At 47.3% G+C, this 14314-nt stretch overlaps 1 pseudogene; it reads left to right on the top strand.

The window, feature by feature from the left end:
• Window positions 1-7031: 7031 nt before the first annotated feature.
• LOC129480758 (leucine-rich repeat-containing protein 37A-like) lies at window positions 7032-13005 on the top strand (annotated as a pseudogene).
• The last annotated feature ends 1309 nt before the right edge of the window (window positions 13006-14314 follow it).

Raw genomic sequence — 14314 nt, 5'->3', positions numbered from 1 at the left:
GCAGCCCCGTCCGTCGCCGCCGTCCGGGGACCTCCGCGCATCCAAGATTCCCGCGGACTCGCTGCACCGAATGCCCACGCCAGAGACGCTCTGCGCCGGCGCTGGGTTCCACCTGCGCCGGCCACCTGCTGCTTTCCACTCGGCCCCTGCCGGGAAACACTTTTATTCAACTCTGCATTTTCCTTTCTCAAACACTCTTATACAACTCCCCAGTATGCATGCCAACTCACGCCACGAGGTGGGAAAGGTTGACCTTCACGAAGGTCGTGAGCAGTTGCGGGGTCGGGGGCAAGTTAGCAGAAACTTCAAATGGAGCAGAAAGGAAAGAGAAAATATTCCTTAGAAACCCTTTTCACATTTCTCCACAGGCTTCCAGACAAGTGCGTTGTATGTACCTGAAATCTTCACTAAGTACCCCCAAATAGCATAGGGCCTCTCCTAGGATATTTGAGACTTACATGTTTCTCTCCAAAAAACAAATATGGTAGAATATACTCACCCGGAAAGCAGAAAGCGCTCTTCAATAGGGCAGAGGATCCAAGTGAAATGAAAACATGTCCCCCATCTTTTTTTAAATGGCCTTTACCTTTGTCCATTAAGATGGTTTTGACCCCACCTCTAGACACCCTACCAGCAAGAGTCCCAACTGGAAAAACCAGTGAGGGATAAGGGAGTAGGAATATTGAGGCGGGGGTGGGTGGGGAAGAATGCACTATCTTGGGTTGGAGGGACACGGTGCTTAGGGGCCAGTGCCAGAGCATTTAGGATGATGGGATGTTTTGGAATTAAAACTGGATTCTTTTCCAGATGCCAAAGAGGCAAATGTGGAATGATGTCAGGATATCACCTGTCATTATACGGATACAGCTCAAAGCAGAACCTTCCTGCAAAAACGTAGGGATAGATATTTGTCCTTTATTTTCAATTTTTTGGAGGGTCGGGTGTGTCCAGAATTGGTGGGTTCTTGGCCTCGCTGACATGAAGAATGAAGCCGCAGACCCTGGCAGTGAGCGTTACAGTTCTTAAAGATGGTGCGTCCAGAGTTTGTTCCTTCAGATGTGTCCGGAGTTTCTTCCTTCTGGTGGGTTTGTGGTCTTGCTGGCCTCAGGAATGAAGCTGCAGACCTTCACCATGAGTGTTACAGTTCATAAAAGTGGCGTGTCCGGAGTTGTTTGTTCCTCTTGGTGGGTTAGTGGTCTGGCTGGCTTCAGGAGTGAAGCTGCAGACCTCCGCAATGAGTGTTACAGCTCATAAAGGCAGCACAGCCCCAAACAGTGCGCAGCAGCAAGATTTATTGCAGAGCTAAAAGAGCAAAGCTTCCACATTCAGGAAGACAGCAGCGAGCTGAGGCTGTTAGCGGGGGCAACCTGCTTTTATTCCCTTATCTGGCCCCACTCACATCCTGCAGATTGGGCCATTTTAAAGAGAGCTGATTGGTCCATTTTACAGAGCGCTGATTGGTCCGTTTTGACAGGGTGCTGATTGGTGTGTTTACAATCCCTGAGCTAGACACAGAGTGCTGATTGGTGCATTTACAATCCTCTAGCTAGACATAAAAGTTCTCCAAGTCCCCACTAGATTAGCTAGACACAGAGCACTGATAGGTGCATTTACAAACCTTTAGCTAGACACAGAGTGCAGATTGGTGCGTTTACAATCCTCTAGCTAGGCATAAAAGTTCTCCAAGTCCCCACCAGATTAGCTAGATACAGAGTGCTGATTGGTGCATCCACAAACCCCCAGAGCTAGGCATAGAGTGCTGATTGGTGCATATACAATCCTCCAGCTAGACATAAAAGTTCTCCAAGTCGAAGCCCAGCCGGCTTCGCATAGGCCTGGTGGATCCTGCGCCCGGGATCCTGCGCCCGGGACCGCGGGCAGAGCTGCCCTTCAGTTGCTGGCGGTGCGCCGGCACTCCTTAGCCCTTAGGCGATCAATGGGATCTGGCGCTGCGGAGCAGCGGGCAGCGCGCCCATGGTGGGGAGGAGCCGGGGGAAGAGCGAGGGAAGCCAGTGGGGGAGCGGGGAGGGAGGGGAGGGAGCGGGGGGAGGTGGGGGGGGGGTAGGGAGCGGGAGGGGGCTGGGCAGGGGGCGGTTTGGGCATGGCAGGCTGCAGGTCCTGAGCCCTGCTGCGGGAAGGCGGCTGAGGCCCAGTGAGAATTCGAGAGTGGCGCGGGCGGGCCGGCAGTGCTGGGGGACCCAGCGCGCCCTCCGCAGCTGCTGGCCAGTGTGCTAAGCCCCTCACTGCCGGGGCGCTCCAAGTGTGGGTCCGCCGAGCCCACGCCCACCCGGAACTCACTCTGGTCAGCGAGCGCCCTGCGCAGCAGCCCCAGTTCCCACCCGCGCCTCTCCCTCCATGCCTCGCCCTCCACAGCTGCCCACAAGCAGAGGGAGCCGGCTCAGACCTCGGCCAGGCGAGACAGGGGCTCCTACAGTGCAGCGGCGGGCTGAAGGGCTCCTCAAGCGCGGCTAGAGTGGACGCTGAGGCCAAGGAGGCGCGGAGAGCAAGCTAGGGCTGCTAGCCCGTTGTCATCTCTCAGGGGGATGGAGTCTGGCTCTGTCACCTAGGCTGGAGTGCAGTGGCACTATCTCCGCTCACTGTAACCTCTGCCTCCCAGCCCACTGCAACTTTTGCCTCCCGGGTTCAAGAGATCCTCCGGCCTCAGCTTCCTGAGTAGCTGGGATTACAAGCATGCGCCATCATGCCCAGCTAATTTTTGTACTTTTGGTTGAGACAGGGTTTCACCATGTTGGCCAGGCTGGTCTCGAACTCCGGACCTCAAGTGATCCGCCCACCTAGCCCTCCCAAAATGCTAGGATTACAGGTGTGAGCCACCGCACCTGGCCTGTTTTGGGTTCTTTTCTTCTCTTTTTGAAAGTGCAAAAGTTGTTAGGAATTGAAAAGTTTTGGCTAAAGGAGCCTCTACCTGCAGAGAAGCTTAGGCTTGCGACCAGTGAGAAAGGGGCTTATGCTAATAGGCATATAGCCTGGGCAACAGCACAAAAACTCTGTCTCAAAAAAAAAGTATAGTAAATTATGAAAAAGAGAATAAGCATCTTCAACAATAAAAAAGGAAAAAAATGAAAACCATACTCCACAATTAGAAAACAATAACTCTTAGGTTGTTAAAATATTTTTTGATATATTGTAAATACACGCTCAGTATATGTGCAGAAAAGATTATATTAGTATAGGAAACAGCTGTGATTATATAAACTAGAGAAATGCTAGTCAGAAATAGGTTTATCAGTTAGAAGAGAGAAGAAATTTTTGTTTGAGTAACTGTAGAGTCTATAATTTAAAAATATACAATGTTTTTATTAAATGTTTATCCAAATATAAAAATAAAAGCTTATAAATAGGCCAAAAGAAATATTGTTGGTTTATAATCAGGTTCAGAGGAACCAAAACAGAGTAGTTAGATGAGTGTGCAAATGATTGTGTTATTTTAGTAAAAATATCTAACATTGTACCTTTCAAATTAAAAATACACTTCTTTTTTAAAGGTCAACAAAAAATTATTGTGCTTCACATTTTTAAAATTTATCCTTCTTGTAGTATAGTTTGAAGTCATGTAGCGTGATGCCTCCAGCTTTGTTCTTTTTGCTCAGGATTGTCTTGGCTATACGGGCTCTTTTTTGGTTACATAAGAAATTTAAAGTAATTTTTTCTAATTCTGTGAATCAAATCAATGGTAGCTTGATGGGGATAGCATTGAATCTATAAATTACTTTGGGCAGTATGGCCACTTTCATAATGTTGATTCTTCCTATTCATGAGCATGGAATGTTTCAATTTGTTTATGTCGTCTCTTATTTCCTTGAGCAGTGGTTTGTAGTTCACCTTGAAGAGGTCCTTCACATCCCTTGTAAGTTGGATTCCTAGGTATTTTATTCTCTTTGTAGCAATTGTGAATGGGAGTTCACTCATTATTTGGATCTCTATTTTTGGTGTATAGAATGCTTGAGATTTCTGCACATTGTTTTTGTATCCTGAGATTTTGCTGAAGTTGCTTATCAGCTTAAGGAGATTTTGGGCTGAAACGATGGGGTTTTCTAAATATACAATCATGTCATCTGCAAACAGGGACAATTTGACTTTCTCTCTTCCTATCTGAATACCCTTTTATTTCTTTCTCTTGCCTGATTGCCTTGGCCAGAACTTCCAATACTATGTTGAATAGGAGTGGTGAGAGACGGCATCCTTGTCCTTTGTCGGTTTTCAAATGGAATGCTTCCAGCTTTTGCCCATTCAGTATAATATTGGCTGTGGGTTTGTCATAAATAGCTCTTATTATTTTGAGATACATCACTCATAAGTGGGAGTCGAACAGTGAGAACACATGGACACAGGGAGTGGAACACCACATACTGGAGCCTGTCGGGGAGTGGGGGAGTACAGGAGGGACAACATTAGGAGAAATACCTAATGTAGATGACGGGTTGATGGATGCAGCAAACCACCATGCCACACGTATACCTATGCAACAAACATGCACGTTCTGTACATGTATCCCAGAACTTAAAGTATAATAAAAAGAAACAAAATAAAATTTATCCTCCAAGTGAAATTACTATAAGAAGATAAATCTAACCTATAAATAAATAACCTACTATTTGGAAAAGTTAATAAACTTCTCAACACACAATAGAATTAAGGAAGATAGGCTGGGCGCGGCGGCTCATGCCTGTAATCGCAGCACTTTGGGAGGCCGAGGCTGGCGGATCACGAACTCAAGAGATTGAGACCATCCTGGCCAACATGGTGAAACCCCGTCTCTACTGAAAATACAAAAATTAGCCGGGTGTGGTGGACTGTGCCTGTAGTCTCAGCTACACGGGAGGCTGAGGCAGTAGAATCGCTTGAACCCGGGAGTCGGAGGTTGCAGTGAGCCGAAATCCTGCCACTGCACTCCAGCAGGAAATTAATAACAAAAAAGAGACAGCGAGAAAATGGGGGTGGAGAGAGAGAGTGTGTGTGTGTGTGTGCGCGCGTGTGAGAGACTATGGGGGTGGGGAGTGTATCTGTGTGTGTGTGTGAGAGAGATTATCTCTGTTTCTTTTGTGGAAAAGCAGCCCTGCCTCCTCCTGCTGATCAGAGTATATGAATCCTGCCCCAATGGTGATGTATTTCTTGTCTTTTGGTTACTGGACCCAAGGAATCTAAAGCACCCAACCGATAACCTTCAGAGAGCAGGACTTGCCTGCCTTCCAGATCCCAGAGCTGCAGTGATGAGAAGCACAGGAAAACCTTAGAAGATTATTGGGAGCATTTGTAACTGGGGACACTCCTGTTTCTACCTCTTAGTTTCCTGTAGATTCTTCCTATGGAAGAAGAACTACTATATAAAGATCTGTGATTGAATATGTATAAAATATGATGCCTCCTGCTTTCAGAATGTCTCCTTTGGCATAGTACCTCCGTTGCATCTTGAGAAGATTTCCCCAAGGCTCCATGAGTCCAGCTGCTGCTTTTTTTTTTTTTTTTTTTTCTGAGACAGAGTATCGCTCTGTCGCCAGGCTGGAGTGCAGTGGCTCAACTGCAACCTCCGCCTCCCGGGTTCAAGTGATCTTTCTGCCTCAGCCTCCTGAGTAGCTGGGACTACAGGCGCCCACCACCATACCCGACTAATTTTTGTATTTTTAATAGAGACGAGGTTTCACCGTGTTGGCCAGGATGGTCTTGATCTCTTGACCTCGTGATCCACACGCCTCGGCCTCCCAAAGTACTGGGATTACAGGCGTGAGCCACTGCGCCCGGCTGGAATTAAGACTATATATATATTGATTTTTTTTCTTGAAATCTGCATGGATTTAAGAATTGTTAGTATATTGAACGGGAAGAAACAAGATGGCGGCTGAAGATGATCCAGAGTGGGGCCCCAGCGATTCGGCTTGAGCCTTCCCCCTCCAGCCGCTTCCGCAGGCCGGGCCCCTACCGCCCAGGCGCCCAGCCCCTCGGGCCTCCCCGTCAGGCCCCGGCGCTCCCCACTGCCCCCATTGCGCACGTCCCTCCCCGTCCGCTTTCCCTTCTCCCCCAGCCTCAGCCGCCGCCGCCCACGTCCGAACCCATCGGGAGCTCCGCTGGCGGCAACGCAGTAGCAAGCCCGGGCAGGTGGGCCGCCGCCAGGATGAGGTGGAGCCCAAGACGCGGCTGAGCTCGCCCACGGTGGGCAGCAGTAGCCGGGGAAGCCGCCGCTGCCCCCAGCCCCCCTACCACACCGGACACACCAGCGCCCCGGGCAGGCGGGGGGCGGGGGCGGGGGGGCGGGGGCAGCCACCTGGCGAGCACCACCGCGGCCCTCGGGCCGTCAACAAAGTGGTGTACGATGACCTTAAGAGCGAGGAGGAGGAGGAGGACGCGACGCTGAGGAGACCCAGGAGTCTGAGGACAACTAGAAGGATGAGATGGGGGAGGACGACGATGACTCCGATTACCCGGAGGAGCTGGAAGACGACGACGAGGACGCCAGTTACTGCAGGGAAAGCAGCTTCAGGAGCCATAGTACCTACAGCAGCACTTCAGGCTGGAATGCAATGTTGCGATCTCGCCTCACTGCAACCTCTGACTCCCAGGTTCAAGCGATTCTCCTGCTTCAGTCTCCTGAGTAGCTGGGATTACAGGTCGGTTGCTCTCCCTGGAAGGAAGAGTATTCTCAGATTTCACCTTGAAGGAGGAAGAGTTCAGGCTGCCAGAACTGGACTAGCACTTCTGAATATCCGGAGGCGAGGTCGCCTGACTTCCTTGGGAAGCTCTGCCGTGCCCCCACCCCACCCTACCCCACTGCTGCAGGCCCTGGAGTCCTGGGACCACCCGGGTCTGCGGCCCAAATCCTTCCTCACTAAGGGGAGGGGAGGGGGTTCCGGCGGGGCGGGATGGGAAGGGGTGCTTGGACGGGATTGTGACGTAAGATTTCCCTGGTGACATGGAGCAGATCTAGACCTGAGCCTAATAAAAGTGGCATAAAGGTGTCATAAAGACAGGGCGGGGCGCACACTTATAAGGGGCACGAGCGTCTGGGGGCTGCCAGAATGGCTCCCGCTCAGTGCGCGGTGCCAGCATGTGTCATGTCCCGGCTGTGTTTCTGGGGCCTGTGGCCCCTCCTCACGTGGCAACTATTGTGGCCACTAGTCAAGGAGGCTCAGCCTCTGGAGTGGGTCAAGGATTTGCTTCAGCTGACCTCTAACCCCCGGGGGCCGCCTGAGCCCTGGTCTTCCACTCCTCCTATCTCCCATGGGAATCTCCCCATGCACCTATTGCCCCAGCAGACCCGGGGGACTTTGACTACATGGGGCCCTCTGCTTCCTCGCAGATGTCAGCCCCACCCCAGGAATCAACTGAAAATTTAGTTCCATTCCTGGACATGGATTCAGCTGGAGAGCTGCCCCTAGGACCAGAGCAGTTCTCGGTTGCACACCAGGATTTCAATGACAAGCTGACTCTGCAAGAAAGGCTCCCAGAGGTGGTTACAATGCTGGACAGGGATCAGAACCAGACCCTAGTTCAGCCTCCTCGCCTCACAAGTAAGGTTCAAACTGCAGATCTAGATCGGGCTGCAGGTCATCAGGCAGATGAAATACTTGTTCCACTAGACAGTAAGGTTTCAAAACCAACCAAATTTATTGTTTCGCCCAAGAACCTGAAGAAAGATCTAGCTCAGCGCTGGCACATTGCTGAGATTGTTGGAATTCCACAGCAATGATCCAAACCTCAGCGTTAGAAACAGACTTTGTAGGATGAATATTCGAGTATGGATACACTGTATCCCGGCAGCCTGCCTCCAGAACTCCAGGTGAACTCAGATGAGCCTCCAGGGTCCCCTGAGCAAGTTGGACTTTCTGAATTCCATCTAGAGCCTGAAACTCAAAATCCAGAGACCCTTGAAGACATCCAGTCCTCTTCACTACAGGAAGAAGCCCCAGCGCAGCTTCCACAGCTCCTTCTTCAACCCAGCAGGAGGCCCCAGCTCTGCCTCCAGAGTCCTCTATGGAGAGTCTAGCTCAAACTCTACCAAATCATGAGGTGACAGTTCAACCTCCAGGTGAGGATCAAGTTCATCATAACTTGCCCAACATTACAGTTAAACCTGCAGATGTGAAGGTTACCGTAACTTCAGAGCCTACCAATGAGACACAATCTTCCCAAGCCCAGCAGGAGGCCCCAGTTCAGTTTCCAGAGGAGGTGGAACCTTCTGCAACCCAACAGGAGACCCCAACTGAGCCTCCATGTCATCCTGTGGAGCGTGAACTTTCCATCAGTGAGCAGGAGCAGCCAGCTCAGCCTTCTGAGTCTTCTGGGGAGGTTGAATCTTCTCCTGCCCAGCAGAAGACCCCAGCTCAGCCTCCAGAACATCATGAAGTCACAGTTTCACCTCCAGGTCACCGTCAAACTCAGCATTCAGATTTGCCCAATGTCTCTGTTAAGCCTCCAGATATGCAGCTCACCATAGCAATGGAGCCTAGTGCAGAGGTGGGAACGTACCCAGTCCACCAGGAGGCTACAGCTCAGCTCTCAGGGCCAGGTAACGATGTAGAACCTCCCGCCATCCAGCGCGGGGGCCCACCTCTGCCTCCAGAGTCACCGGAAGATGCTGGACCTTTAGCAATTCAACAGCGAGACTTCAGTTCAGTCTCCGGAACCTATTAATAATGAGAACCCCTCTCCAACCCAGCAGGAGGCTGCAGCTGAGCATCCACAGACTGCTGAGAAGGGTGAGTCTTCTCTAACCCAGCAAGAGGCCCCAGCTCAGACTCCAGAGCTCCCTAATGTAGTTGTAGCTCAGCCTCCAGAACATTCAAACCTGACTCAAGCCACAGTTCAACCTTTGGACCTGGGGCTTACTGTCACTCCAGAATCCAAAACAGAGGCTGAACTTTCTCCAACCATGCAGGAGACCCCAACTCAGCCTCCTAAGAAAGTTGTATCCCAACTTCCAGTATATCAAGAGGTAACAATTCTAACACCAGGTCAGGATCAAGCTCAGCATCCAATGTCACCCAGCATTACAGTTCAACGTTTGGACCTGGGACTTACCATCACTCCAGAATCCACAACAGAGGTTGAACCTTCTATAGCCCTGATGACTACAGCTCCTCCTCCAGAACACCCTGAGGTGACACTTCCACCTTCAGACAAGGGTCAGGCTCAGCATTCAAACCTGACTCAAGTCACACTTCCACCTCTAGACCTGGAGCTTACCATAACTACAGAACCTACTACAGAGGTTAAACCATCTCCAACTACGGAGGAGACCTCAACTCAGCCTCCAGACCTGGGGCTTGCCATAACTCCAGAGCCCACTACAGAGACTGGACATTCTACAGCCCTGGAGAAGACTACAGCTCCTCGTCCAGACCATGTTCAGACTCTGCATTGAAAACTGACTGAAGTCACAGGTCCACCTACTGAACTAGAACCTACTCAGGATTCATTGGTGCAATCTGAAAGTTAACGCCCAAAATAAGGCTTTAACTGCACCAGAGGAACAGAAGGCTTCCACAAGCACCAACATATGTGAGCTCTGTACCTGCGGAGATGAGACGCTGTCGTGTATTAATCTCAGCCCAAAACAGAGGCTCCGCCAAGTGCCTGTGCCAGAGCCCAACACCTACAATGGCACCTTCACTATCTTAAATTTCCAAGGAAACTATATTTCTTACATTGATGGAAATGTATGGAAAGCATACAGTTGGACCAAGAAACTAATTCTCAGTGAAAATTATTTGACTGAATTACATAAGGATTCATTTGAAGGCCTGCTATCCCTCCAGTATTTAGATTTATCCTGCAATAAAATACAGTCTATTGAAAGACATACATTTGAACCACTACCATTTTTGCAGTTTCTAAATCTTGGTTGCAATTTACTCACAGAAGTGAGCTTTGGAACATTTCAGGCCTGGCATAGAATGCAGTTTTTACACAAGTTAATTCTCAATCGCAATCCTCTGACAACTGTTGAAGATCCATATCTCTTTAAATTGTCAGCATTAAAATATCTAGACATGGGAACAATGCAAGTCCCACTTACAACAATTGAGAACATTCTCATGATGACTGTTGAACTGGAGAAACTGATCTTACCTAGCCATATGGCCTGCTGCCTCTGCCAATTTAAAAATAGCATTGAGGCTGTCTGCAAGACAGTCAAGCTACATTCCAACAGTGCATGTCTGACAAACACCATACATTGTCCTGAAGAAGCATCTGTAGAGAATCCAGAAGGAGCATTCATGAAGGTGTTACAAGCCCGAAAGAAGCACACGAGCACTGAGCTGACTACTGAGCCGGAGGCAGCCTCAGACAGCAATGGCATCAATTTGTCAGGCTTTGGGAGTGGGCAGCTAGACACCAGTGATGAGAGGGATGTTATCAGCATGCTAAGTTACATCTTGCCTTATTTCTCAGTGGTAAATCTAGATGTGAAATCAATGTTGTTACCGTTCATTAATCTGCTTTCTTCAAATGTGCAAGATGGAGATAGGCCCCTGGGTATTTTGAATAACAATACAAAGAGCCCCTTTCTTCCACCTGCATCCAACAACTCAACTTATAAAAATAAATTGAGAAAGCTGTATTTGCTGGTAAATATGTTAGATGCAGAAATACAAGAAAAAAATTGACGAAGTTAAAAGGGAAGAAAAAACTGCCATGCTCATGCAGTCCAGCCTTCTAGGCAACAAATTTAAATGCCAAATGTTTGAAAAGAAATTAGAAACTATCTAACCACATGAAAGCAGCCTGGCAAAGATTCAAAGTGTAGGCAAAAACCTGCAGAGAGTGAACAGAGTCCTCATGGGCCCAAGGAGCATCCTGAAAAGGCACTTTAAAGAGGTGGAAAGCAGAGGATCAGGAGGGAACAGGGTGCCCAGGCATTTGTGGAGAACTCTGCCAAAGAAAAAAGGCTCAGGAGTCCAGCCCCAAGGATGCTGAGACAGCCTCATATAGAGCAGGGGTCTGAGAAGTTAGTGGGAAACACCGTCTACAAGCCTTCGTTCATCCAAGAGCATAAGGCCGCAGTCTCCTCTGTGCTGAAACCCTTCTCCATGGGTGCACCTTCTGCATCCACCTCTGCAAAAGCACTACCTCAGGTCAGAGACAGATCAAAAGACTTAACCTACGCCATTTTCATTTTAGAAAATGCAAAGGCTAGAGTTAAAAATATGAAGGCTGCTAAACCAATCGTACATTCCAGAAAAAAATACCGCTTTCATAAAACTTGCTCCCACATGGCCCACAGAACACCCAAGGCCAAAAAGAGTCCAAAGTTCAGAAAGAAAAGTTACCTCAATAGACTGATGCTCGCAAAGAGGCCTCCGTTCTCTGCAGCGAAGAGCCTCATAAATTCCCTTTCCCAAGGGGCTTTTTCATCTTTAGGAGACCCAAGTCCTCAGGAAAATCCTTTTCCAGAAGTATTTGCTCCTTCAGAACATTTTATAGAAAGCACTAATGTAAAAAACACAACTGCAAGAAATGTCTTTGAAGAAAACATTTTTATGGAAAACACTACTAGGCCAGAAGGCACCATCTCTGAAAACACAACCCACAATCATTCTCCTGAGGCAGATTCTGCTGGGACTGCATTCGACTTAGGGCCAACTATTAAGCAAACTGAGACAAAATGGGAATACAACAACATGGGCACTAACCTGTCCCCCGAGCCCAAAAGCTTCAATTACCCATTGTTCTCATCCCCAGGTGATCAGTTTGAAATTCAGCTAACCCAACAGCTACGTTCCCTCATCCCCAACAACGTGAGAAGGCTCATTTCTCATGTTATCTGGACATTGAAGATGGACTGCTCTGAGACCCATGTGCAATTGACCTGTGCCAAGCTCATCTCCAGGACAGGCCTCCTGATGAAGCTTCTAAGTGAGCAGCAAGAAGTAAAGGTGTCCAAGGCAGAATGGGATACGGACCAGTGGAAAACTGAGAACTATATCAATGAGAGCATGGAAGCCCAGAACGAACAGAAAGAGCAGAAGTCGAGTGAGCTCACAAAAGAAGTTCCAGGATATGGCTATAACAACAAACTCATCTGGCAATATCTGTGACAGAAATACTAACGACTTGATTATAATTTTTTGCCTCATTGAGATTTATTCTCACCGAAAGTCATCACAAGAAGATGGAGAAGGATTCTCAAGGGGCATTTTCAGATTTCTGCCACAGACGAGATGCTCTTCGCGAAGTGAGACTCAGGATGGATCTTTCTCATTCGGACAGCCACTCTGGCTTAAAGATATGTACAAACCTCTCAGTGCCACAAGAGCAAATAACCCAGCATGGAAGCTGCACAAGAAGTCATCTAATGAGGACAAGATCCCCATCTGATGAGGACAGTGAAACCCCAACAGAGAAGGGGGAGGAGAGTGAAACCCTGCCACGGGAGGAGAACATAGAGTGACCCCAGCCCGCCTCAGGCCTCCTGCAAAAATACTTGGCGGAAACAACAAGGGTCATCAGAAAGAAAAAGCAGGACTGAAGCCAGTGGCCCACACATCCTCAGAGGCAGCAGGCGGAGGAAGCACAGGGCCGTCGTTCCCTCGTTTCCCAGTCTAATTAATCACCCAGACCTGAAAACATATCCTCAGGGGGTGGAGATTTTACAATTAAATACCATTGTTCTTCTTGAAAAAAAATCATTAGTATATTATATATCGTGCACTGACAGTGACACAGTAGAATTTCTTTATCATCCTGAGAAGTCTACAAGACACTGGAAGAATAGACTAATCTACTTGTTCAGTTATCTTAACTTTCAATGTATCTGTTTTGTCTTTTTGTCTTAATTTTATGCATAGAACTGCAGTGATTCTAACTAAAGTGAATAATAATTCAAGAAGCTTAGGCTCTACTAAAAACACACTCGTGAATTTTCTATTTAACATGCCTCAATTTAGCAATTTAGTCAAAAGTAAATATTTTCCACCTTTACGGTGATTCTGCTATTTCCAAATTCTTCCTCCCACGTGCTCTCAATTTTGTTGTGTTTTTTTTTTTTTTTTAAGAAAAAATTATCACCACAGCCCTGTTTAAATTTAGGTAATGGCTCCCTAAAGCCTCCATGATAACGTCTGAATTTCTGACAAACTGCCTCCAAGTTTTATTCCAAATTCTTATCTCACTAACTTTTGTCATACATTCTATGTTTCTTCCAAATCCTCTTTATCTCCCAAAACTCAGTTCCTCCTCTGCCTTTGCATGTGGTCTATGTGGAATGCCTAACTTTTTTTTTGGTAGTGACAGGGCCTTGCTCTGCTGGCCAGGCTGGAGTGCAGTGGTGTGATCATAACTCACTGTAGCCTCAAACTCCTGGATGCAAGCGATCCTCCTGCCTTGGCCTCCCAAAGTGCTCAGATTACAGATGTGAGTCACTGCGCCCAGCCCACCTCTTTCCCACGGAATGTATCCTCCTTGTTCCTCAAGGTCAGTAAATATGCTTCCTCCTCTCTAGTCTTTTCTGGTCTTCTTCAGAAGCCAGGATCAGGAGTCATTATACCTCCTCTGTTTTCCCCAAGCACTTTGTTAATAAATCTTTCATAGAATTCATTGCAGTATATGATATACATTGGGTTATATTGCATTATAGTGTTATATTACTGCATCTTTTTCTCCACATTGTAAATTTCCTGAGGATAGAGAATTTCCTTTATTCATTTTATGTCTAACATTGTATTTCTTGTCATGTAATAAGCAATAAAATTTTGATGACTTGAATGATGTGAGAAAACAAGAAGAAAAAAACAGACGAGGATTACACAGGTGTATGTCTTTTCATTCTGCATAACTTCTGCCTGTATTTTATTGATAACTTTGGCCTTGAATATACATAAGTGGATAAAATGTCTCATATTTCAGAGTAGGTTGTAGCAAATTAATCATCTAATTGCTTGTTTATACTGTTCAATTTGATCATCACAGTTTAGGTCTCTAGCAAGAAGAAAAAGAGGACTTTCATGTGTGTGGCAAATAAATAAATAGGATACAAACAGGATTTGTTAATAATCGGAATCTGTTAAAAACAAGATAAATTTTTACTGTTTTGTGATAATAACAAAGTAAAACAAATTGTGTTCCTAGGGTTCACTTATAAATTAAACACACTATTACCACTTTATTTTCCAATTTCATCTCTTTAAGAAAAAAATGGGTTACTTTAAAATGATCTATGAGTACAATTTTATATGGAAAGGGCAATAACATTACTTTCAGTGCAAATAGAAGTTTATCATTGCAAGGGCAACTGTAAAGAAAAACTTTTTATTCACAACAGGGTGTGTGACATACGCCTTTAACATGGGGCCAGTGTCGC

This window comes from Symphalangus syndactylus, chromosome 4, assembly GCF_028878055.3.
Source record: "Symphalangus syndactylus isolate Jambi chromosome 4, NHGRI_mSymSyn1-v2.1_pri, whole genome shotgun sequence".
NCBI classification, from domain to species: domain Eukaryota; kingdom Metazoa; phylum Chordata; class Mammalia; order Primates; family Hylobatidae; genus Symphalangus; species Symphalangus syndactylus.
The sequence above is the reverse complement of the archived record's forward strand: the minus strand, read 5'-3'. Positions and strand labels throughout refer to the sequence as shown.